We start from the raw sequence: 23,805 nt of genomic DNA on the forward strand, positions 1-23,805 counted from the left end.
CTAAGACCAAACAACAAATGATGCCGTTTACAGCTATTAATACATGAGTGAATGGCTTAATGAGCATGTCTCAAAATCTATTGATATAAAACCAGTGTGCGATCAAAGACCTGAAGAACATCTCCTACTAATAAAAGAGGAAATGCTTATACAGAACTGATAGATATCAGGAAAAACTATATTTAAAATCTGGGAAATAGTCCCCCCCATAACTTTTTTTTAGAAGAAGAAAGGGATAGGAGGGAGGAAGAAGAGAGCGCATAGAGACCTGAGATGAACTCAGTGATATAAACTGAAATTCTACCCATCATATTCTCATATAGTCATGATTCAACAAAGTCAGATGAAAGTAATAAAGCTAAAGATATCTGATCACATGGGAATTTTTAAAATCTGAAATTATGCGTGTATCGGTGAAGCAATCCAAGAACAAGAGCAGGAATTTTAATGACAAAAGACACAGACCACGATGGCCCCACTTCCTTTTGTCTGACAGCACCCTGACCCACTTTGTGGTCCTCAAAGACACACAACTGGCCATTATTTGGGGTGGGGCCTTCACTAGGAAGGAAGAAGAAGATACAATTTCTCCTCCAAATCCTATTACTTCCCTTTCCTCAGGTCCTATAGAAAGTAAGCCAGGACTGGGTGTACTCTTTGCCTGGGAGGCCCTCAAGGAAAGATAAGGAAGGGTCTAGAAGAAATAATTCTGGATTGAAACTTTGTGTTAGGGAAGGGCCAAAGAGATGTCAGAAAGTTTCACATGTTGATTTGATCAGTTCACTATGGTGGGAAGGGAGAAGGATTCTAGATGTCAGACAAAGCTGGGTGTGCTCAATTCAGATACTGGCGTTTACATTGAAACTTCTAGGGAAATTTTAGCATGACCTTGGTGTCACAGAGGGTGGAGTGTGCCTAGCAGTGAGCCAGTAGGTCTAAATACATGACCAATAAGCATAGCATGCTGAAATTAATGGGGCGGTAAGAAGTAATGTCTCTAAATGTCACTAACAACCTAGCTCAGAGTGCAACGTGTAGTGTGTCTGCAGAAAAGTGACTTCCACCTTCCTCTCTCATGGATGACAAAAATTACTTGAAATAGATTTAATAACAAGCAAAACAAAGAAAATGTGATTTAAATATATTCTTCAGTGATACAGAAAAGAAACAATAAACTAGATAGCGTTTGGAATGAAAGAAGAAGCAAAATAAATAAGAAATCATTCGTATCAATAAAGTACATGAAAAATGGCACATTAGTCTGGGTTCTCCAGAGAAACAGAACCAACAGGAGATATATATATATATATATATATATATATATATATATATATATATATATATATATATATATATATATATATATATATATATACACACACACACACAAATATACACATACACACAGAGAGAGGGAGGGAGGGAGGGAGAGAGAGATTTATTTGAAGGAATTGGCTCATGTGATAATGGAGTCTTATTAAGTCCAAGATCTGCAGAGTAAGCCATCAGGTTGGAAACCTAGGGAAGAGTTGTAGTTCAAATTCAAAGGCCATCTGCTGGCAGGCTTCATTCTTGCTCAGGGTGGGTTCAGTCTTTGTTCAACTAAGGCCTTCAAGTGACTGGATGAGGACCACCTATATTATGGGGGGCAATCTGCTTTACTCAAAGTCCAGCAATTTAAATGTTAATATCATCTAAAAAAACACCTTTACAGAAACATCCAGAATAACGTTTGACCCAATATCAGGACACCATGACCCAGCCAGATTAACACATAAAAGGAACCATCACAACTAGTTTATGGAGCTAATCTGCTTAGTGCTTTGTAGGTTTCAGTGCACAGTCATAGCCATCATTTTCTTTAATCCACTCAATAGTTTTTTTTATGGTAGCACACGGGGGCTGAAATGCTGAGTGATTCTCCAAGCACACACAACCAGGAAGCATCTGGACCAGGTCCCCTGACTCTCTCCACTGTGCCATGCTCACAGTGGTACCAACCCAGCCCCTGACTCAGAGCTGTGCCCCTTCCCTGGGGTCAGGCTCCTCCTCGAAAATAATAATTCAAAAATAACAATCCAATGTGAACCTAACAGCAGAAAGAATTTACCATTACGGGTGCTGAGGAGGAGGAAGTATGTGAAGAATATCTTTCATATTCTTCCTTTGTAATATTACCTATGAGCAATGGTCTTGCTGCTGCCCTTACTTTCCTTACTAGAGGAGATCTTATCTGGCCCTGAAACTCTCTTCCTCATAATACATGTTCTTTTAAAAATCAGATTCATACTTGGATCTTCTATATATTTATTTCAGTGAATATTTGTTCAGTGCCCCTCACGTGTCAAAAAAGAAGGTGAATTCCCAGTAGAAAAACATTGGAAACCAGACACAAAAGTGTACATGCTGTACAGTTTCATTTATATGAAGTTCAAGAAAAGGTAAAATTAAGGTCAGAATAGTGATGGCTTTGGGTGGGGAAATATTGACAGGCAAGTGGCACACAGGAGGCTCCCAGGAGCTGGAAATGGTCTATGTCTTGATCAGAGTGGTTGTTACACAGGTGTATATATATATATGCAAAAAATCACTGGACTGTACATCTGGGATTGGTGAACTTTATTGCAGGTATATTACATCTCAGTTTTTTTTAAGTTATAGTTGAAGGAAAAGGGAGGGGGAAACATTCGTAAGTGTTTGTTTCCAGCATGGGACTGATATGTGGAAGCATGAGCATAAAAAGAATATTCCTTGTGGGCGTTTGTTGTAGAGAAGAGAATAGTCAAGAAACATGGGAGGCAAGACCATAGGATGAGGGCCTTCTTCTGTTCAGTAAAAGTTTGCCAAGCAAAGCCCAACTCCAGGATGGGATGGAGGGAAGAAAGGAAATTTTCCTTAACATAAGGAAACCACAAATATACAATTTCCCAAACATCCTGGGGAGGGGGAGGATGCCAAGCCCCCATATTTTCTTGGGAGAGTTACAAGTCAAAGAAAGAAGTGAAACATGACCTAATGTACTTACAAGTTTTAGAAAAGTTAAACCGCTTTTTACCGTAAAGCATGATTTCCAGAATCTGGAGCATTTTGTGTGGATAAGGAGATGGGGTCTCCTGCAGGATCCTTAAGGAAATGTTATTGGGTCCAATGGGTGGGCCAAAGCCGTTACCTAACTTTTTTTTTTTTAACATCTTTATTAGAGTATAATTGCTTTACAATGGTGTGTCAGTTTCTGCTTTATAACACAGTGAATCAGTTATACATATACATATGTGCCCATATCTCTTCCCTCTTGCGTCTCCCTCCTTCCCACCCTCCCTATCCCACCCCTCTAGGTGGTCACAAAGCACCGAGCTGATCTCCCTGTGCTATGCGGCTGCTTCCCACTAGCTACCTATTTTACGTTTGGTAGTGTATATATGTCCATGCCATTACCTAACTTTTTGATAGAAAGTTTGGATATGGTGAAACCTCCTGTGTAAACATCCCATGTCCTTGACCTCGGAGCCCTTCCCAGAGTAGCATAGGTTTCTATTCACATCCAGGAATGAAAGAACAAAAGGAAGACAGGACTCTCTTCCTGGCCCCTGGCACCCCCAGAGATGGTTCTGAGACAAAGGAAATGTTGCTGCAAGTGTGGATCTCTGGGTGGTTTTTAAGAATTGTTTGGGATTTGGTGAAAAGAGAATTGTCCCAAATAGAATCGTCTTTGAATTTATAATCCCATGCTCTAATTGCAGCAGAGACCCAGGGCTCTAACCACTCTGCAGGCTGCATGCTAGGCTTGACTCCATGGAAGCAGAGAGAGCTGGCCAAGGACAGCATGGCCCACGGCCCAGGAACTGCCCTGGATTGGTTTCTGCTGCTAGACCAAGTGTGGAGGGGCCTGGCCGTGACTCCCGAGGACTCTGAGAGGGAACAACTCTGACTAAGAATGACACACTCACTTTCTGGAGAAGCACGCTCTGGGCCATTGGGGCCACCAGCTTGCAGGGCTAACAGGGACCTCACTGCACTTCTTATGAGAAATGCTTATGCGGCTGGGTCTGTCCTGGTCGCAGATTCCTGGATGCTAAACTTTCCTGGTTTAGGTAAGAAATGTGCCAACTTCCAACCATCCTCCAGCCATCCCCACTCTAGCGACAATGAGCATATCTCCAAAATCCAAGACACATGAGTGTAGGAGGAGTATAGTGACCCGTGCTAGGGTAACCTAGCAATCGTCTTCCAGAATGTTCTCTGTCCCTTCCCATTTTAGTCGCTCCTCTCCTCCTATCTCTCTCTCTGTCTTCCTTCTTCTTATAACACTTATTTCCCTTCCCCTCTAAACTAATTAAATCTAGACATTTTAGCCGAGGTCTTCCTTTTAAACATGGAAATTAACTTCAAGGAAAAATCCTTGAGACTGTAAAATATTGGAACAGGGGAAACGAACACCCAAGCTTATGTGATGAACTGTGCATCATAACATCATTTCACTTCAGCAGTATCTCCTGCCTCTCTGCCAGGCACTGTGTAGGATGCTTCAGAGGAGCAAGGAGGAAGGGAGAGAAATGACAATGGGTGAAGCACTGATAATAGCCAACATTTATTGAGCATTCTCTTTGTGTCAAGTTAGCTGGAAAGTTTTTTCATATGTATTAGCTCATTTAATCCTCTCAAAACCTTACGAGGAGGGTCCTGTTGACCCTATATTACAGAAGAGAAAACTGAGGCTTAGCGGGTTAGGTAGCTTGACAGAACTGACGAGCTGGTTAGTGGGAGAGGCTGTCTAATCCCACAGCACTCACTTGTACTGCCAAACCCTGTGTTTATGTGGTCTTACTGCATCAACACAACTAACTTGCAAAGTAGGTGGTGTCATCCCTGTTTCAGAGATGATAAAGCCCATTCAGAAACTTTGAGTGACTTATCTAATAGCACACAGCTCATCAACAACCACCAAATAATCAACCCAAGGTTGTCTGTCTCCAGAGTGTATCTTCTTTCCACCAAACCGTGTGGTCACAGTCTTCAAATTTAAGGAGTTCTTAATTTACTAAGAGTGTTAAGACACACAATGGTAAGTGTCTTCAGAGAAACAAGGTGTGGAGGAAGAAAGGCCACCTCTGGTTGAGGAGCAGGGAGTCCTCCAGGGGAAGGAAGTGTTGAGCAGGGTTGAGCTGGATTGACAACCACGGCCCCCCGCTGGTTCCACATCTTGGGGTGACCATAGCCCTAATCTCCTTTAGCCTGACTGCTATGTAGCCATCTTAGATTTAGTTTTGCTTGGTTCAGCTCTTTCTTCTGGTCGAAATCTTTGGCAGAAGGATATCCAAATAGGAAAAGTAGAAGGAATGAATATGAAACAGGAATTGTTTTCTAAGAATATTAAAATAGTGGTTTTCATACCATAAAAAAGCAAAAAAAAATTTTTTTTTGATTAGTAACATAATAAGATAATAGTGACTACTTTGAACTGTGATGGCATTTTTCATCCAAACACATAGTGCTACATAGAGTCAACCTCATCATCAGCAATGAGATTGCCTCCTCTGACCTAATTACTGTCTTAGAATGGGGAAATGGCTTCCAGGGCAGCCAACATGGGTTTCCGCAAGTAGGTCAGTCTAATAGAGAAGATAAGGGAAGGACTCCCAGGATCCTCTCCCCTTTGAGCTTCTTTTCTTGTCCCCCAGAAATAGCAAATCTGTATTAAGTTCCTGCTTTGGACCAGGAGCTGTGCTGGGGCTGGGAGGTTTGATGCCTCAGTAGAAATGAGGCAGATGCGCTATTATAATAGAAATAACCTCCAAATCTGCGCTCACACTGAGGTCCTCCTGCCCATTGCACAATGTGTAGGTTACATAACTCACATCTGAGCAACCTAGAATCTTGCTGCCAATCAAAGGTTTCACAACTGCATAGCTGATTTCCAGCCTCTCACATTGCACTTGGTCTAATTGTCAGAGACTGGAGAAGAAACCAGGTCAACTCCAAGAATTTGAGAAAACAATAATCACTTCCTGAGAACTCACTAAATGGGCCTGGTCCTGGGACTTGAAGCCAGGCCTGTTGGTGAGGTGGAGAGAGAGTAGGAATCAGGAACGTCTTCACAGAAGGATGCTTGAGCTAGGTTTTAAAAGATGAATAGGGAATGTACAGGCAAGCAGAGGAGGAATTGTTCCCCCAAACAGAGTAAAACATGTGCAAAGGTACTGGGGTATGAAACTGTATGATGAATTCATGAAACTAAGGTAGTTGGCATAACTAAGCCCTAGTGAGTCATTTCATATTGTCCTAACACAGAGGAATTCCTGCAAGCCTACCTTTAAAACTCTGGAACATCTGAGATACTCTCCAAGAGCCTATTTGCATATTTACATGGCCTCTTACAAGACATGGTGAAACCGCTTCTTCAGACTGACTCGGGCATCCAGGACTATCAGGATTAAAATGCTACTTTGTGGACATTATGAAGGTTCCCCAAGTGCTTCAGTGGTGGTTCCTCAGGTGAGCCTGGAACTCTTCTTGGGTCGTGAGAAGTAAAAGAAACTGGCCTCAGATTAGAATTCTGGTTGACTACCGGTGAGGGGTGTTTCTAAGATTGATGTACAATTGTGGTGCTTAAGTGCTCTCCACCCAATCCCTGATGTGGAGAGGAATCAAGTCAACTGAGGAAGAGACCAAGTAGGAGCCACAGGTTGCCCTTGAGAACTTGGGAAAGGCTGTACCCAGGCCTCCTCTCTGTGCCGTGGTCTCTGCTGCGATTATTTGGAAGAAAGTCACAGCCCTTGGGTCTGCTCCTAATGAGGTCGGGACTTATTTACAAATCTTTCCAGTAATTGGATGTCATCCTGGAGCCTATGCAATACATCAGCCCCAAACGCACCACCTGGGGGCTGTTGTCATAGCTGGAGTTTAATCATTAATAACAATGAACATAATAATAACTAACATGTGGCTATCACTTTGCCATAAAACCAGCCCTTCTCGCATATAATGTTTCCTTTATCACCTATAACATCAACCTTAGGTAGGTATCGCTAACAATAGCTCCAGTTTACAGATGAGGAAATTTAACCTCAAAGAGATTATAGAATCTCTTTGCACAATATCATATAGGTAGTGAAGGACAAAGCAGAGGTTTCAGGGCCAGCTCTTTATGACTCCAAAGCACGTTGGATTTTCAATGTATTTACTATTAAAGCATTCTGACGCTCATAAACTAACACCCTTCAGTCCTAGGCCTCGTGCTGCTAAATGTCCCTTAGTTCGACTGTACCTTTTACTCAAGTTCAACTGCTCATCTTGGGGTGGGAGAAAAGCACAGTAATATTGTGTACTCAGTGCACAGGCTCCAAGCCACAAGTAACCCAAGTATCCTGAATACCTGAGTACTTACGGCAACCTCCCAGAAATGCACTTGTCTCTGAGCGAGGCCATTGTGTTTTCTTGTTCATGACTGTATCCCCAGAACAGTACCTGCCACTTGGAAGACATTTGATGTGTATTAATTGAATTGAGATGAGCATCTCTATCCCCATTTCTTAAAGAAGGGGCTGAGGCTCAGAGGAGCTAGGCAACATGCTTGGGATTACAGAGCCCATGAGAGACAGAGCAGGAGCTCAGACACAGGCTGCCTGTGGCCACAGATCCCACTCTTTGCCTTTTGCCAGGAGCCAAAGCTGCAGCATTTCCAGCTACCAACTTTTTCTTTCTCTGACCTAAAGAAAGCTGATGAAATTGCCCTTGCGTTGCTCAGCTTGGAAGTCAAAGGTGTGTGCGCATGTGTGTACATGTTCCCTTACACATGCTTGCGTGTTTGGGGTGGGGTAGAAGGATTCTAAAGGATATAGCAGTCTTTTCTAAACTTCATTTCCTTATAGTCAGGAGAGTTTACATTTCTGGGAATTTATTGCTAGGAACATTTCTAGGAGGCTGGCCATTTTGCACACATCTAGATAATTCTACTCATCTTTTCATGCTCATTGGGATACTTATCTTAGAGTTAACTAAGACTATCCCCCCTTAAATTTCCAAGAAATATCCTTTCCCTACAAACTAGACAATAAGCAAAGTTAATATCTTAGTGTATGTAAGACCCAGCTCGCTAGGATTGTCATGTGAAAAACAAGGATTTTACCATAGTGACGAGTCTTTCATCCTTGGGGGTAAGAGTTGGGGGGTGTACCTTCTCCATCCCAGAGGCTGTAGACAGCTATGATTAACTACACAAAAGTGCCAGTTTGATGATAAAAACTGTACTTAGCATAGACTCTTCTGCTGTAGCAAGAGTCTGGGGGGTGCAGCTCTTGAGGATTTTTTTTTTTTTAATGGAAGCTTTTGTTAACATCAGATATCTAATTAACTTAGGTTTTAAAACTACTGAGGTGCTGTGTCCTCAAGAAAGATGGTTATCAAAGTAGTTTCAACTAAGATAATTACCCTGAGCGTGCAATGGAAGAATTAAAATTTTCCTTTTTTTTTTTTTTAAAAGAAAAACCAATGTATTCAATAACGTGGAAGCATTGTGTTGTGGGATCCCTGTCTATGCAGTTGAGGCTAGATCAACTTACTCACCAATATAATGATCATATCCAGAGTTTATCTCGGGAAACTGCCTTCCGGAATAAGGAAAACACAGCAGCTGTGCCCACAAGGCTGCTTTGGCTCCCCCTGAGGATGAAAGCTCCAGCTGCTCTGTAGTTATAACCAAACTGGCTCTCCCCCCGCCTCCTCCGGCTCATCCGTCACACAGGAATAACAGACTCGCTGGCTACTGATCTCCAGAATGGTGTTTAGAATATCAAATGCTTCAACTCTCACCTGTGTGCATGATGACTCCCAAGTGTGTGTCTTCAGCCCAGGTCTTCCTCTTCCACTCCCCTAGACTCCAAGTCAAGCTCTTCAGCTGCCTCTTGGGCACCTGGGCTTCCCGCCAGACTCTCCGAGGCAATAGCTCCAAAACCAAACTCACCATCTTCCCCTCTTTACCTCCCACCATAAATGGACTCCTTTGCTCAGATTCCTTGCCTTCCTAGACTCATTATCCTGACAGTCACTCACAACCTTTATTTTAAGGGTTAACATTATTATTTTTTAGTAGACTTTATATTTTAGAACAGTTTTAGATTTACAAAAAAAAAAAAATGAGACGATAGTACAGAGAGTTCCCTTATACCCCATAGTCAGCTTCCATTATTAACATCTTTTATTAGTATGATATATTTGTTACAACTAATAAACTAATATTGCACATAATTATTAACTAGAGTCCATGTTTTATTCAAATTTCCTTAGGTTTTATATAATATCCTTCTTCTGCCCCAGGACCGCAACCGAGATACCACATCACCTTTAGTTGTTATGTCTCCTTAGTTCCTCTTAACTGTGACAATCCCGCAGGCTTTCCTTGTTTTTGATGACCTTGATAATTTAGAGGAGTGCTGCTCAAGTATATTCTAGAATATCCTTCTTTTGGAATTTACTGATGTCTTCTCATGACTAAACTGGGAGTATAAGTTATTAGGAGGAAGACTGCAGAAGTTAAATGCTGATATTAAGAAATTTAAGGCATTGTTTGGACATCGGAGAGGGTTGGTCACCACCTTCATCTGATAGAGGAAAGGCTTATACTAGTTCAGATACCGCACTTATTGAACTGAATCATAATTATTCGTTTCCTCTTTTCTCCTAGTCTCTAAACCCTTTGAGAGTAGAGACTGTGCGTGATTGATACCTGCATCCCCAGAATCTAGTGCTGGGCATGAAACTGAGTCAGGGCTTGATGATATTTGAAGCTCTGATTTGTTTCCTCATCTGTAAAGTAGGATAATAGAACTTATTTCATAGGAATTTGATGATTAAATTAAAATATTAAGGTACTGGGCACAGGGCCTTGCACAGAGAGTATTAAGTACTGAAATATGCACACATATGTTACTCACACATATGTGTACTCACACATGTTAGCTACCATTTTGTCACCATTATTAGGACATACATGTTATACAATATACACTGGGGACCCCAAGAACTGACTGATCCACTCTATATCTAAAGGAGTAAACTTAGTGGTTAGATGGAAACAAGAAGGACCAAGCTCAGCTTTATACTTCAGAGAATTCTCTTCTGTAAAATTCGTGTTGCACTGAGTTCACTTTGACAAGATTCCCTAAAAATGGTCCAGATCCAAAGAAGCATAAGGCATGGCTCCTGCTCTCAGGACCTTATAAATTGATCGTCAGATAGTAATACAGGGTAGCATTCGGCAAGGAGCCAAGCAGAAACCATGTGGGTATGGGAAGTTCTGAGTAGGGGCTCTGTCTATATGGGCTGAATTGTTACTAAGGTCTAGGATGTGGGCATTAAATGATGGGTCAGGTTTGGATATTCAAAGAGAAAGGTGGCCAAGTCATGAGCAAGAATCTGGAAAGAATGACTATACAGAAATTCAGTGCCTGAGAGGAGTCCAACCTGCCAGACGCTTGGATTTATGCACACAGGAGTAGGAGAGGGCATTGGACAGCACATCAGATAGAGCAAGATAACAGGGTGGAGATGGCTTCAAATCTGGCTTAAAGGATAATGGAGAGCCACTTATATTTTTGAGCAAGGGAGTAACGAGATAAAGATGGAATTTTCAGGAGACAGTATGCTTGCAGTGGGCCTGACCAGCCAGAAACAGAAAGACTAGTGGTGGAAAGGCTAACATGCTAGTTTATTCAGTCATTTATCAATTCATTGGTCATATGTGCCCTCAAAAAATATTTATGGAATTCCTATCAGACTTGATATATGAAAGATGTAATCCTTGGCCCCTGCCCTCTATGGGCTCACGGACTAGAGGGAGAGAGATTAAAGAAGCTTTTGCTATAATCCAGACTACATCATAGTAAAATCAGAGAGAAAAGAATGGAATAATATGTGGGAGATGTCAGATAGATAGATAGATAGATCGATGGATAGATAGATAGACAGATAAAGATATACATCTATTATAAAAACAAATGAAAGGAGTCCTGGATCAAGAAGTAGGAGGAGAACCTAATACAAGCAAGGTCTAAAAAGTCAATAATCAATAATGTCAACACTACTGGTACGTGGCAGAAAACTTGCCCAGGAACAACAACTAACAACAACAACAATAACAACAACAACAATACCACTTTTAAATGGTTACTATGTCCCAGACCTTGATACAATTCTACGGAATTAATATATTTTTTCTCATTTTTCTTTGTGCCTAACGTAGCATAAGGCAAGAGTAGTTCTCAATAAATGACTCGTGTTATAGGCCAAACAAGTGCTCTTAGGAATCTGGTTGTTTGGATAGTATAGCTGGTGCTGGAATGTTAGAAATGGGGCTTACAGGTTGATAGAGTAGTAGTTTCTTTCCTCAGGTCACCCTCTCTGGGTTAAATCGTTAGTTTACTCCTAGTCAGTAAAATCCTGTATGATAAGATGCCTTCCCTTTGTCCTATATGAGACTGCATTTCTTACTCATGTGGGGTTGGGTGGAGCCCAGAATGTTCTTCAATCCAACCTCTCTGGCAAATAGAACCTCTGGACCTTTGGGAGATCGGTCATTCCTTTCCTAAAGCACTCATGTTCTAAAGTACATTACAGAGGAGAGGGCGTTTTCTGAGCGTGGGCTGGATTCAGACAGGGAAATTTGGGGGTGGGGAGGAGATGGAAGTGGACTGTACTTCCAAGAAAAGTTGTCAGTGGAAATGAACTTGTTCTTACTTCTCTCTATGGCATCTCAGAACTGCTTTATATTCATCCAGAGACTGACCACAATTTAGAAAAACAGGAGATTTCTGCTGAGTGACTTTCAGTTTGGGGAACCAAGTCTCTCTCATACGCCAGGGGAAGCACCATATTAGGAAAGATTGTTACCATTGGTGCACCTTCAGTTAACTTGCTCTGTAAACTGTATGCAATGGCTTTCCACATATGTGTGAGTGTGTGAGTTGCCCACCCAACAAATGTCTCTAGAAAGAGTTTTCAGATGTACAATGGGGTATGTTCTAAAGTTTCAGAATACAATGGAGAAAAACTAACAAACACATTTATTTAAACACAAATTTTTTTTAAAGGGAGAGCAGGAATTCTGATGCTAAAATAAACCTTAGCAAACAACTCCTTTAAGCCAGCAAGCCTACCTCCTGCTCATAGCGTCTCCCCTAATAAAAAGACAGGCCTCCAGCCCCCTCTGAGTCACAGACTCAGTTCTAAACTCTTCTGTCTGCCCTAATGTTCATTCCACATCTGGAAAGCATGGAGCATAACACAGGTATTTATTAAAGTGGAAGATTTCATCCATAGTCACTCACGTAAGGGATCCAGGATTCAAACGTGGTTCTTTCTGCTCTCAATTTCTTCCAATCCATCTGGTGGCCTTCTATAACCCAACATTGACCCCATGATCAATCAAAGGTCACAGGCAAAATCAGGTTCCTTCAGAAAGCATGAACCAGTCTGGAAGAAAGAAGTGGAACAGTGATTGTGGGAATAAAGGAGTAAGTGATGAGAAGCAACATTAGTGGGTAGCTTGTTTGGGACAAAGGTAAAAGATAAGTTACTTAGAATTGTTTTCCTTGTCCTCTCAAAGGCCTTTTTGCTCATCACCCTGAGTTCCCTCTAAGTACATCCTCTTGTTCATGGTATTTTAAAATCATATGTCTACCAAGTGTATAATTTAAGTTTTGCTTTTCAAATATGTATCAGGACATGAGTTTATACAGGAAAGCTGGTCAGGGGCCACGTGTGTGGGGATAGTAAGAGCAAGCTTGGAAGGATGTTCTGCTCCAGGTCTTGGAATATTTCACTCTCACAAGCAATAAAAGATTTCAATACTGACAGGGCAGGGGGCGGGGGGAATGTATGGATGGGCTGCTGTGGAAGAGATGGCATAGGGAAGGGAATGAAACCCTGCGTGGTCAAGAAGAAGCCGGACAGCCCTCAAGCAGCTGCCTTCAGGGCACAGGGGCCCCCTGGAATTTAGCCACCTGGCTCCAGCGAGGATGCCTTGGGGTGAGATAATGTGCCTTGTTCAGCCTGGGGCTGACTTAATTTACTTTTAATTACATAGCTTCACAAAAATATTGGGTGAATGAAATGGAGTCCCAGCAGCAGCAGGTCCTTAACAATGAGAATCCCACATCCTTTTAACCTGCTTGGTAGTAACTTGCGGGTTGCTATAACTCCTCATATCACACACACACATTTTCCTGAACCTCACTCCTCTCTCTAAACTTTATCGTTCCTAAAATCTTAGCAGATTCCTCAGCAATTGACTTGGGATCGATGGGAAGGAAAATAAGGCCACAACACAGTAATTCAATTTGACAAAATTCAGTGTTTATTCAATTGAACTCAAATGTTTATTTAGTACCCCACTGGGCCCTGGGTTAGTGAAGCTGACAGAGTTTCTTCCCTCAAAGAATCGCAACCAAATGGACAACTTTCCAGGCTTAGATTCACCCTTGGGAGCTTATGAAAATACAGATTCCTCAGCTTCATCCTGGCTTTCTGAATTAGAATAGCTAGGGTGGTGGGACCCAGGAATCTATATTTTAAAAAGCCATCACAGGTGAAGGTGACTTTTATGCACTATAAACTTCGAGACCATCTGCCTTAGGCCCTTAACTTACCATTTTGATTTCAGACCTCAAGCACAGAGAACACTCTGGTGGCCCACCTGGTGATGGTGAGGGACAGATTTCCTGAGCCTCTAACATGCAGGAAAATGCAGCTGACTTCACCTGGGACACCAGAACAAAAAGACACCCAGCCCAAAGTTCCTCTTGGCCCACATGTCACAGGAACAACCTACAAAGAAAAAGACACAACTGTGACTTGAGGAGCAAGATGGAGCGTGGTGCCCAGGGTCCAAGTTCAGATGTGCCCATTGTAGACTGGCACTACTGCTTCTAACCCCTGCCTCAGAACTACCTTTTGAAGTGGGTATTTTAACCGTCTGTATTTAACAGAATGAGGATGCCAGCTCAGCAATATTGAGGGGCCTGCCCACGCTACAGGAATTTTAATTCACTTTCCCTAAATCCAATCCGAGGTTGTTAGATGCTTCCAACTTCGGAAGACCTTTTCTGTGAGGTTCTTATCCCAGGGTACAATGTTTCAACAGGAACTTGGGCAGAAGTAAATGAAGCCCAGCCACTGGGAACCAGCTACGATGTTTTAGGACATTGATCTAAGCCTTAGATTATAGGCCTGGCTCTGCTGTTTACTAACTAGTGGCCTCAGACATGTTACCACAGTCCATGCAGTTCCCTAAGCCAGACCCCTCCCTCTCACTCACCCTCCACATGTAATCCATCCTTACTGGTTCTGCCTTCTAAGTATCTTCAAATTTGTATACCTATTTCCATCTTCACTGCTATCACTTTAGACCTGAACTATTGCAAGAACTCTTAAATGATCACTCCCCTTCCATTCATCCTCTCCCAATCCATTTTCTCCACAACAACCTAAGTCATAGCACATCAATCCTTGACTTAAAACCCTTCAACAGCTTCCATTTATCTTCGGATAAAACTAAACCTCCTATCATGGTCTAGGCCTCTGCAGACTCATCCTGACTCGCTTTCTGCCTCGCTTTCTAGGCTCCAGGCACGCTGGTGTTTCTGTCTTTCAAACGCTCCACGCTCCCCTCCTCGCAGAAGCCTCCATATACTTTGGTCCTTCCCAGGGGAGCGCTTTTCACATCCTCATTCACCCACTTAACTCATTCTTCAGATCCCAGTTCATTATCATTGCACTCGGGAGCCTTCCTCATTCCTCCTCCCCCCACTAAATCAGTCCCTCCTATTATATGTTCTCACGGCTCCCCCTGCACTCACCGCAGTTTGCAATTATACATCCTTTGGTGATTTTCTGTCTCACCCACTAGAGTGTGAGCTACATTAGGGTGGAGACTATGTCTGTTTCCCCACCATCATCTTATTCCCAGCGCCTCAGTTCAGAGCCTGGAATGTAGTAAAAACAATAATAATGACGCTGATGCTAGTGGCTATATTACTGATGCCTAGCATGTGTCTTGCTCCTAAGTATCAATACTTTACGCGAGTTAGTTCTCTTAAACCTTGAAAACCCTATGAATTTATAGGCACTCCACTGAGATCTTTTTTTTTTTTGGCTCAACTTTTTAATAGAAAAAATTCACTGATGTACAAAAATGCGAAAGTGTGACAATGACAACATATGGAATTCTGTGATTGAAAGTCCCCTCGAGTGCACACTGTGGTGCACATGCACCCGCCCACACGTACTCTGGCGTGGAAACATAAACTTAATGCAAACCAGGGCTACCAAGAAGCACCAACATGTGTTCTCCATTCCACCAACCACAGATCGATATCTGCTCCAAACATTCAGGAACAAAAAGTACAGCGTCTTCCAGGAACAGCGAGGCAGACTTCTTACTCACGATGGACCAGCATAAATAAACCCAGCAAGAAGAGTACTGCACACTGAAACTTAGGATAGTCACTCATGAGGATGGTCACAACCCCAGTGTAAGGAACAAATCCCCTCGCTGTCCTCACAGCATCCTTCTTCTCTAGCCAATGTCGTCCTTGTTTATACAGGCCTCGGGCATCAACCACACTGTTACCTCCTTTGGTCAGAAACTTCACAGGTCCATTTTGCTTTTCATGAATCTTCAAGACTCGGTGAACTATAGGAACCTCTCTTCCTTCTATCCTAAAAACAACAATTTCTTCCACTCCTACGGGATGATCTTCAACTCGACTTGCTAGCAAGAGAAAATCTCCTCTATGAAATGCACGTTCCGTGCTGCCGCCGAGCACCACGGCAACGGGACTTTCCCTTCCAGTTATAACCGTTAACCCCTTCCAGGGCACTGGTGCCGAGGAGACAGTCTTTCCAAAATTTAGGACTTGATAATAGAGCTGCCGCTTGTTCATCCGCTGCACATCATCATCCAAAAATCGAGAAATACCATGGCGGGGCCGGCGAGGGGACACGGTCAGAAGAGGGCGAGATGTGACCCGCGGGAGGAACGGCTGACACACGGGCCAGGCTCACGCTAGACAGGACCCTCCTCCACTGAGATCTTGATGAATGAATACACTCATTTCTCTGTGCCTCAGTTTTCTTATTGACAAAACGGAGAAAGCAGTATGTGAGTGAATCACAACCAAAGTGGCAATACTTTATATTTTCTCTAATTATTTACAAATGAAAGAATTGAGCCTTTAAAAATTTTCCATGGGTTTTAAAAACATATGTGTGTGTAGGCCCATCATGCTTATACCCCTCACCTTATACAGTGTTTCTAATACTTCTAATACAATGCTTCTCAACCTTTAAATAAAATTATTGCCACCACCCCATCCCCCCGCAAAGAGAAAACATAAATTAAAATGTAAATTATCCCTAACGAGAGAAATTAATAAGATTTCTCTGGGTAGGGTGGCGCATTGGAGGGCCACACACCATTGTCATAGCTAAAGGTTTTTTTTCATATTCAAAGAATTAATTTTTATCCCCTTGGTAGTAATATCACTGCTCCTTTCTTTGAGAACGAATGTTCTAAAAGAAAGAAAGGAAGGAAGGGAGAGAAGGAAGAAGGGGGGGAGAAGAGGAGTGAATTGGGGCAGCTGCAGTGACCTCATGATGGAAGATAGAAGTTCAAAAAGCAGATGTAGCTGAGCCGTCAGCTTTCAGCACTGTGATCAGAACCCCTGTGCTCCTGCACGCTCCCCTCTGCCCCTCCTTGTGTGAATGCCCACTTCCTTCCGCGTTCCTCCCAATTCTCCCTTCTTAATGGCCACTCTGAAACACGCCAGCCGAGGCTTGGTGTCGTGGGGATCTGAGTGTAAGCATCCAGGCGCAGCTGCTGTCCTCAAGGGAATACAACTTGGCGATGACGGCAGCCCATAGAGAGAAGAGTTGGGAAGAGTTAATGCCATTTGGGGGAATCAGGAAAGGCTTTAGAAAGTAAGATAGCCTTTGAGGTCGGGCTGGAGGGAGGGGCAGGGTTTTGATAGACAGTGATAGGAGGGGTGAGGGTGAGGAAGAGAACAATAAAGGCTTCAAGGGTAGAGGATACCGCCTGGGAGAAGACCAGGTGTAAGAAGTGTGGTATGATGGTGTGGCATGAAGGGAGGGAGTGGGAACTAAAACTAGAACTATTTTGGAAAATCTTGAATGACAGGCTTAGAAGTTTGCTAGGAACCATTGAAGGTGTCAGCAGTGGAATGACATCAGAAGATATATGCTTTAGAAACCTTAAGGTGGCAGCTGCATGGAAGATGAAGCAGAAGCGGAGAGGAGGAACCCAGTGAACAAGATTTTCCCATGGACCAGGCCAGGGTTTCTCAACCACAACACTTTTGACTTTGGGGGCTCAGTGTTGTAGGGGGCTGTCCTATACATCACAGGGTGTTTAGCAACATCCCTGGCCTCTACTCACTAGATGCCAGTTGTGACAAACAAATGTCTCTGGACATTGCCAACTGTTCCCTGGGGGGCGGGGGGGGGGGGTGGTGGCAAAATTGCCCATCTGAGAACCACTGATCTAAGCAAGGACCAATAAGGGACTGACCTGGGGCAGCCACAAAGGAAAAGGAGGGTGACGGCTGATGTTTCCAACTCTACAAACGTCATCATGAGGGCAAACGTGGAGTCCAAGGGAATTTTCTTGTTTCAAGCATGAATGATTGGAAAAAGAGCAGTAAAATTTTTTGAGAAGGAACATTTTAGAAGGGGTGAATAAGGAATTTCATTTTTACGTGTTTTGTTAGATGTTTCTAACCACACATGGAGGTAGAGATACCCTGTAGGTTATTAATAGGTGCACAGTCAAGTTCTCATGAACTAATGAATAAGCAAATCAATGGTATGTGTCAAAAGAGAGGTTGGAAGCTACAGACAGGACCATGTGAATGGAGGAAACCACTATAATAAAATTTAGAAAAATATTAGACAAGAACTGAGTTTAGAACTTTACATAATGTTTTCTGCAAGGGGCAGTAGCAAGGTATAAGCAAAGTTTCTTTTCCATGGTGTAACCCTAATGGTATACAGAACCACATAGAACAAACTGATATTCTTAGGAGTCTAGGAACTTGACTCAAAGCTCCCTCAAAAAGCCCAAGATTTCATTGCAGTTTCAGTTCCATCTTTAAAAATTCTTTTGAAACTATGTATTCCAGCCCATATTATGAGCTAGTTTGTTTTACCATGAGAATATTTTAAAATATTTACTTCCTCCCCATAATGTTTAGGTAGTGTGTAATGTGGATGGTCCAGCAGATTCCCCATGACTGCTAATAGTTTTACCTGTGCTCTCATCCAGGGGTACCCATACCAAATTTGAGATACAGGAGGACGGAAAGTGATACAAAATTGGGAGTGTGACAAATCCAAATGCAATTTCTTATCCTGCCACTTACTAGTTGTGTGACCTTAAGCAGGTATCTTGACCTCTCTGAGCCTTGGTTTCTCAACAGTAAAATGGGGCTTCTGCTCCCAATCTCCATTATAAAGGTCAAATGAGATAAAATAGATAAAGTGCATTTTAGATGTTTAATAGATAGCTCGTTTATTATTTGGATGAGGAAGAAAGAAAGGGGGACGTATAGAGGCAGAGAAGTGGTGGTTGAGATACTAGGAATACAACTTTGGTATTTTAATATCCTGAAACCTTAAGTTGGCATTCCCAGAGTGAAATGATTTTGAAACAATTATCAACTGGCTCAAAAAAGGTAAAAGCATGTGAGAAAAATCTTTGCAATTGGCGTTTGAATTTCTTAATTATGGCCTGAGAAAGTGGCGTGAGGGGGACCTGCTGATGGTGTAGTCCAAGTAACTAGCAAGTGGAAAGCGAACAAGAGGTAGAATAAAACCTAGAACATTCTTCCCACACACGTGATACGTGGTATGGGAGATCCGAGACTGGAAAAAGTCATGAAAGTGAACTTACAACCGACCACCCAAAGCTTGGAAAGAGCTGTAAGAAAAGAGCTAATGTCAGTAGAACCTGAATGGAAAATCCACACCTAGGACAGAATATTGGCTGTGGTCATGTGCCTTGCATTTTTTAGAAACATTAGAAAATCATTCATTACAAATTCCTTCACAAACACACACACACACACACACACACACACACACACACACACACACCATGGTCTCTATAAGCATAAGCAAATGCTATGTTTAAACAAAATTGGACAAAACACAGTTTCTTTGTTATATTATGAATCTCCAAGACAAAAAAATACCCACCACATCCCAAAGTTAGTACATAATGGAATTTTTTCTCCTTAAAATGACTCCTATAACTGGTGTTTCAAACACACTTTTTAAAAGTTCTGCCCTAAACAATCCTAACCACAATCCTTTTAACGTATTTAATCTATGTGACAGTCCTTCAATGTACTGGAATCCTCCAACATCATAGCTCACATCCTTTCCTAACGTGGCAAAATCAGTGGAGTCCCCAGGCTGGTAGAATATCTCTAAGTCTAAAAACATTTGCAGCTATCTACAAGCGTGTTTTACGTAGATAAAAATCACAATATACTGAAGCACAAAAACAACCAAGTCAATGACAGAGATTTTGCTATGATCACTGTATCAATAGCAGCTACTATATTTTTAGACATTGTGATCAAGAGTTGAAATAGAGCTAATATCCAGTCTTCCAGGTGCTTAGTAGAAAAAATATATAATTTCTTTAAAACCAGCAAGGGATACTGGGAGCAAATCCCCTTCAGCCATTTTTCCTCTAAACTCTCTGATGTTGTCCTCAGATGTTTTACCATGAGGGCAATGGGGATGTAGATAAGGGTCTGTGAAATCCTCAGGTGAGGAGAGGTAAGGGAAGTTTATGAAAAGACAACTGATGAGATATCAGTTGATACCGATATTTGCTTCTCGGATCATTTCCACGCATCAGCTGTAGAGAGAGATAATGGTAATTCCCATGCTTGCTTGTCTAAATACCAAAGGAACTCATCCCCTCTAACCAATTACAGGAATGACAGAATGATAATAATCCACCAGACACGTTAACACATTCTCCTGTGACCTCAGCATGTTTTTCAAACCTGTTGTGAAAGAACAGTGACAGGCAGGCAGGAGAAAAATGCATTGACCTCACTCTGCGCCTGGGCTGAGACACAGGCACTACCAAGAAGATAGCAGCCTTTTCCTAACAAGGCCTGAAGCCACAGCAGTGTCTAAGAGGCTCTGTCCCCAGAGCCCTTGCAACATCTGGCTGGAGTCAGAGGGTGGGGCAGCTGAGCCTTTGCTAACCTCCCTGGTTGCTGGAGAAATGGCCCCAGACACGCCTTAGGCAAACATGCTTAGCTTGCCCCAAGCAGCCGCTCTTCCTCTCCTTCCACGCGTAGCATCAGACACACCTTGCTCACCTGCAGGAGATAGGGGCCACGATGCCCTGCAGTCCCGCTGCATCTCCTGTCTGCACCACTGCAAGTACTTCCTAAATAGTGTCTCTACTCATTTTTCCCCTTCTCCTGTCCACCCTTTGCGTGAAGGATGTGGCATTTGTAAAGCAAGTTTAGAATGTGTAATTCACTGGTTTAAAAGTCTCCACTTGCTCTCATTGGGTGGAAAACTCATTCTCCTTAACCCTCAGTAGAAGAAGCCTTGCATCCTGGTCCCCGCATCTCTCTCCAGTTTTACCTCCCATCCCTTCCCTGCTACTCACAATGTGCCAGCCACACTGAATTGCACAGTTTCTGAGACAAAGAGGCCCTTTCACAACTCAGTGGCTTTGCACGAGCTGTTCTCTTTACCTTTCATGCTCCCACAACTTCTCCCTTGGGGGAATCCCCCTCTTCCTAAGATCCAAGCTCATATGTCATTTCCACAGTAAAGCCTTCACTGAATTTCCCTTCCTGCACCAAGGATGGAGGGAATAATTCCCTATGTTCCTATCACTTTCCACACAGCTCTATGAGGGAGGCAGTATAGCATAGTGACTAACAGGATGCACTCCAGAGTAGATTAACAGGCTCTACACATGCTCATTCTCTGACCTTGGACAAATTACTAATCTATGCCTCAATTTCTTCAGCTGCAAAACAAAGGGAATAATAGTGAATACTACATAGGATTGCTATGAAGAGTAAACGTGTTAAGCTCTTAAAACATTCAGAAGAGTACCCCATTCACAATAAGTGCTCAGTAAGTATTAGCTAGTATTATTGTGTCCACTAAAATTTTAAGACTGTCATCATCTGTTTAGGTGTCTCTCTCTCCCTGTCTAGAGAACAGGGTGGGGACTGTTTCTTATTCATGCTTTTATTCTTCGTGCCTAACAATTCTAGGTACTAGCCTCTCAATAAATGTTTATTGAATAAGTTGATTCTTTTCTAGGCGGTAAAATACCCTCATGACTCCAGAGATTATAACTCAAGGAAGTTTCTTTCTTTCTTTCTTTCACTCTATGGAAAGAAAACATTATGTAAATCCATAAAACAATACCCTGAACAGAGATGCTTGAAGTTAATCTTATGAGTCCCTCTGTGAAGTAGGGGTCTAGAAGCCTGATGAGTCTTTTTTCTACTAGGGCTGTGTGTCTTTGGACAAGTCACCTTCATTCATTTACTCAGTATATTCTTGCTGAATATCAGTCAGGTGCCAGACACTATTCTAGGGGCTGGGGAGAAAGCACTGCACAAGATAGGCAAGGTTTCTATTCTCATAGACCTTGATTAGAGGGACAAAGTGCATTCAACAATGAATAAGAGAAAGAAAAAAGAAAAGTTGGAGAGTTGTAAGTTCTATGATTGAAATGAAACAAGAAAACATGTTAGAAAGTGTCTGGGAAGGCTACAGTTGAAAAGTAAGTCAAGGAGGGCTTCTCCGAAGGTCAACAATAACGTTTAGACTTGAGCTTGAGACTTAGGGGAAGAACATTCCAGGTATAAGGGGCAGCTACTATAAGGGTTCAATGTGAAACTGAGCTTGGAGTGCTCCAGGTATCAGAGGAAAGCCTTCTTGCCTGGAACTTGGGAAGTGAGGATAAGAGTTGCACCGTCTGAGGTCATTGAGGAAAGCAGGGACCCTATAGTCCAGAGGAAAGAATGAGGATTTTATACTAAGTGCAGCAGGTGGTTATTGACATGTATTGGGCAGGAGAGGAATATGGTTTGATTTACACTTTTAGAAAATTCTATTGTAGAGATAATGGATTATGAAGGAAGGAGAGGCATGAGAAGAGGCAATGAGACTAGTTAAGAGGCTGTTCCATTAGTGTAGGTGAGAAACGAATAGCATAAGTTCAGATGGCATCTGTGGAGAAGGATTTGATGAACCAGAGTCCTGATACTGATCAACTGAATGTAGGAGCAAGAGACAGAGAAGAATCCAGGATGGCTACTAAGTTTTTGTCCAGAGGATTTGAGGCAATTCTGTTGACCACACATTCCACAGCCAGGAATACTACTCTAGTCCATATACAAGGTGACATGGAAGGCTGCAGTTACTGGATAGGACAGATGGACAAGGTATACACTGGAGGTGGGAGGTTCAGAGGTCTTCAAAATGTTAAGTTTGAGACGCCCAGCAGATGTCCAAGTGCAAAAGACAAGAAGTTGGATGTACAATGCTTGAGTCCAGTGGGAGAGGTCTGGACTGCAGATATGCAAGTAGGCATCAGTGACACTCAGACAGCATTTAAAGCAATGGGAGTAGGTGTGATCACCCAGGAAGCACATGCAGTTGAAGAAGAGATATAGTCCCCGAGCAGAGTCCTGGAAAGAACAGCATCTGGAAATGAAGTATTGGAGGCCCACAGAAGAGACCAAGAGGTAGAAGCCAGTATCAAAGGGCAAATTCTAGAAGAGTATGTTGTCATGGAAGCCAAGAGAAGAAAGCGTTTCAAAATGGAGAGAGTGGTAAACTGGGTCAAATGCTGCCACGAGGTCCGCTAGGAAGAGGATCGGATCTGGCAACACAGAAGTCTTTGGTGACCTTGAAGTGATCAGTTTCACTGTTCATCTCTTGGACCTAGTTTGTCTATGTCAAAAAAAAATGAAATTGTATTCAAGCATTTTTTAAGCAGAACTACTCCTTTGCTTAAAATAAATCATTAAAAGGATCCCAAGATATGAAAGAGAGCAAAATCAGAACTGTTGTAGGTGAAGCAGGGACTTCAAGAATTTATGTAGTCCCATCTCTGCCCTTGCAGTTGACACAAAGGCAGCTCTGGGGAACTTTAGGGCTCCTTGGAAAGAAGACCCAAAATTACTAGGCTGGAAGTTCTGTAAAGGGCTCTTTGGCCAAGAGACTCCAAGTGCAAAGGTATGAGTAGCTCTCAGTCTGGTGAGCAACAGGCTCTCCACTGGTTAGGAACCTCCTTACATGGTCATGAAGAATATAACATCCCTGGATTATAGGTAGGAATGCTTAGGCTCTTCCATAATCACAGTTTGAACCCAATTCCTTCCAGGGTAGGCCATTGGCTGCTTAGGGGCACACCCATTTGACTGGTTTGCCCAGATCCTGCCGCTCCGCCACACCTCCAGAAAGCATCTAAAGCCCTTCCTTTGTTGCAAAATGATTCAGTGTCATTTCCATAAAATGTGGGGACCTGAGCATATGTTCGCACACGCACACTCTGTATTCTGGGAGTTTTAAAGGGAGACATCCTTTAAGGGAACAGGCCTGCCACAATAAATCCTTGGTGGTCTTAAAGGAACCACCAAGCATAACATAGTCTGCACAGTCCACGTTCTCTCAAAAGTGAGCTATAGCGTTGCTCTGTTGGAAAGAATCACAGAAAGGATGTTTAAGCCT

At 42.6% G+C, this 23,805-nt stretch overlaps 1 pseudogene; it reads right to left on the reverse strand.

Annotated features, from left to right (window-relative positions):
• Nucleotides 1-15,428: 15,428 nt before the first annotated feature.
• LOC132426559 (signal peptidase complex catalytic subunit SEC11A pseudogene) lies at nucleotides 15,429-15,973 on the reverse strand (annotated as a pseudogene).
• Between the last annotated feature and the right edge of the window lie 7,832 nt (nucleotides 15,974-23,805).

This window comes from Delphinus delphis, chromosome 6, assembly GCF_949987515.2.
Source record: "Delphinus delphis chromosome 6, mDelDel1.2, whole genome shotgun sequence".
NCBI classification, from domain to species: domain Eukaryota; kingdom Metazoa; phylum Chordata; class Mammalia; order Artiodactyla; family Delphinidae; genus Delphinus; species Delphinus delphis.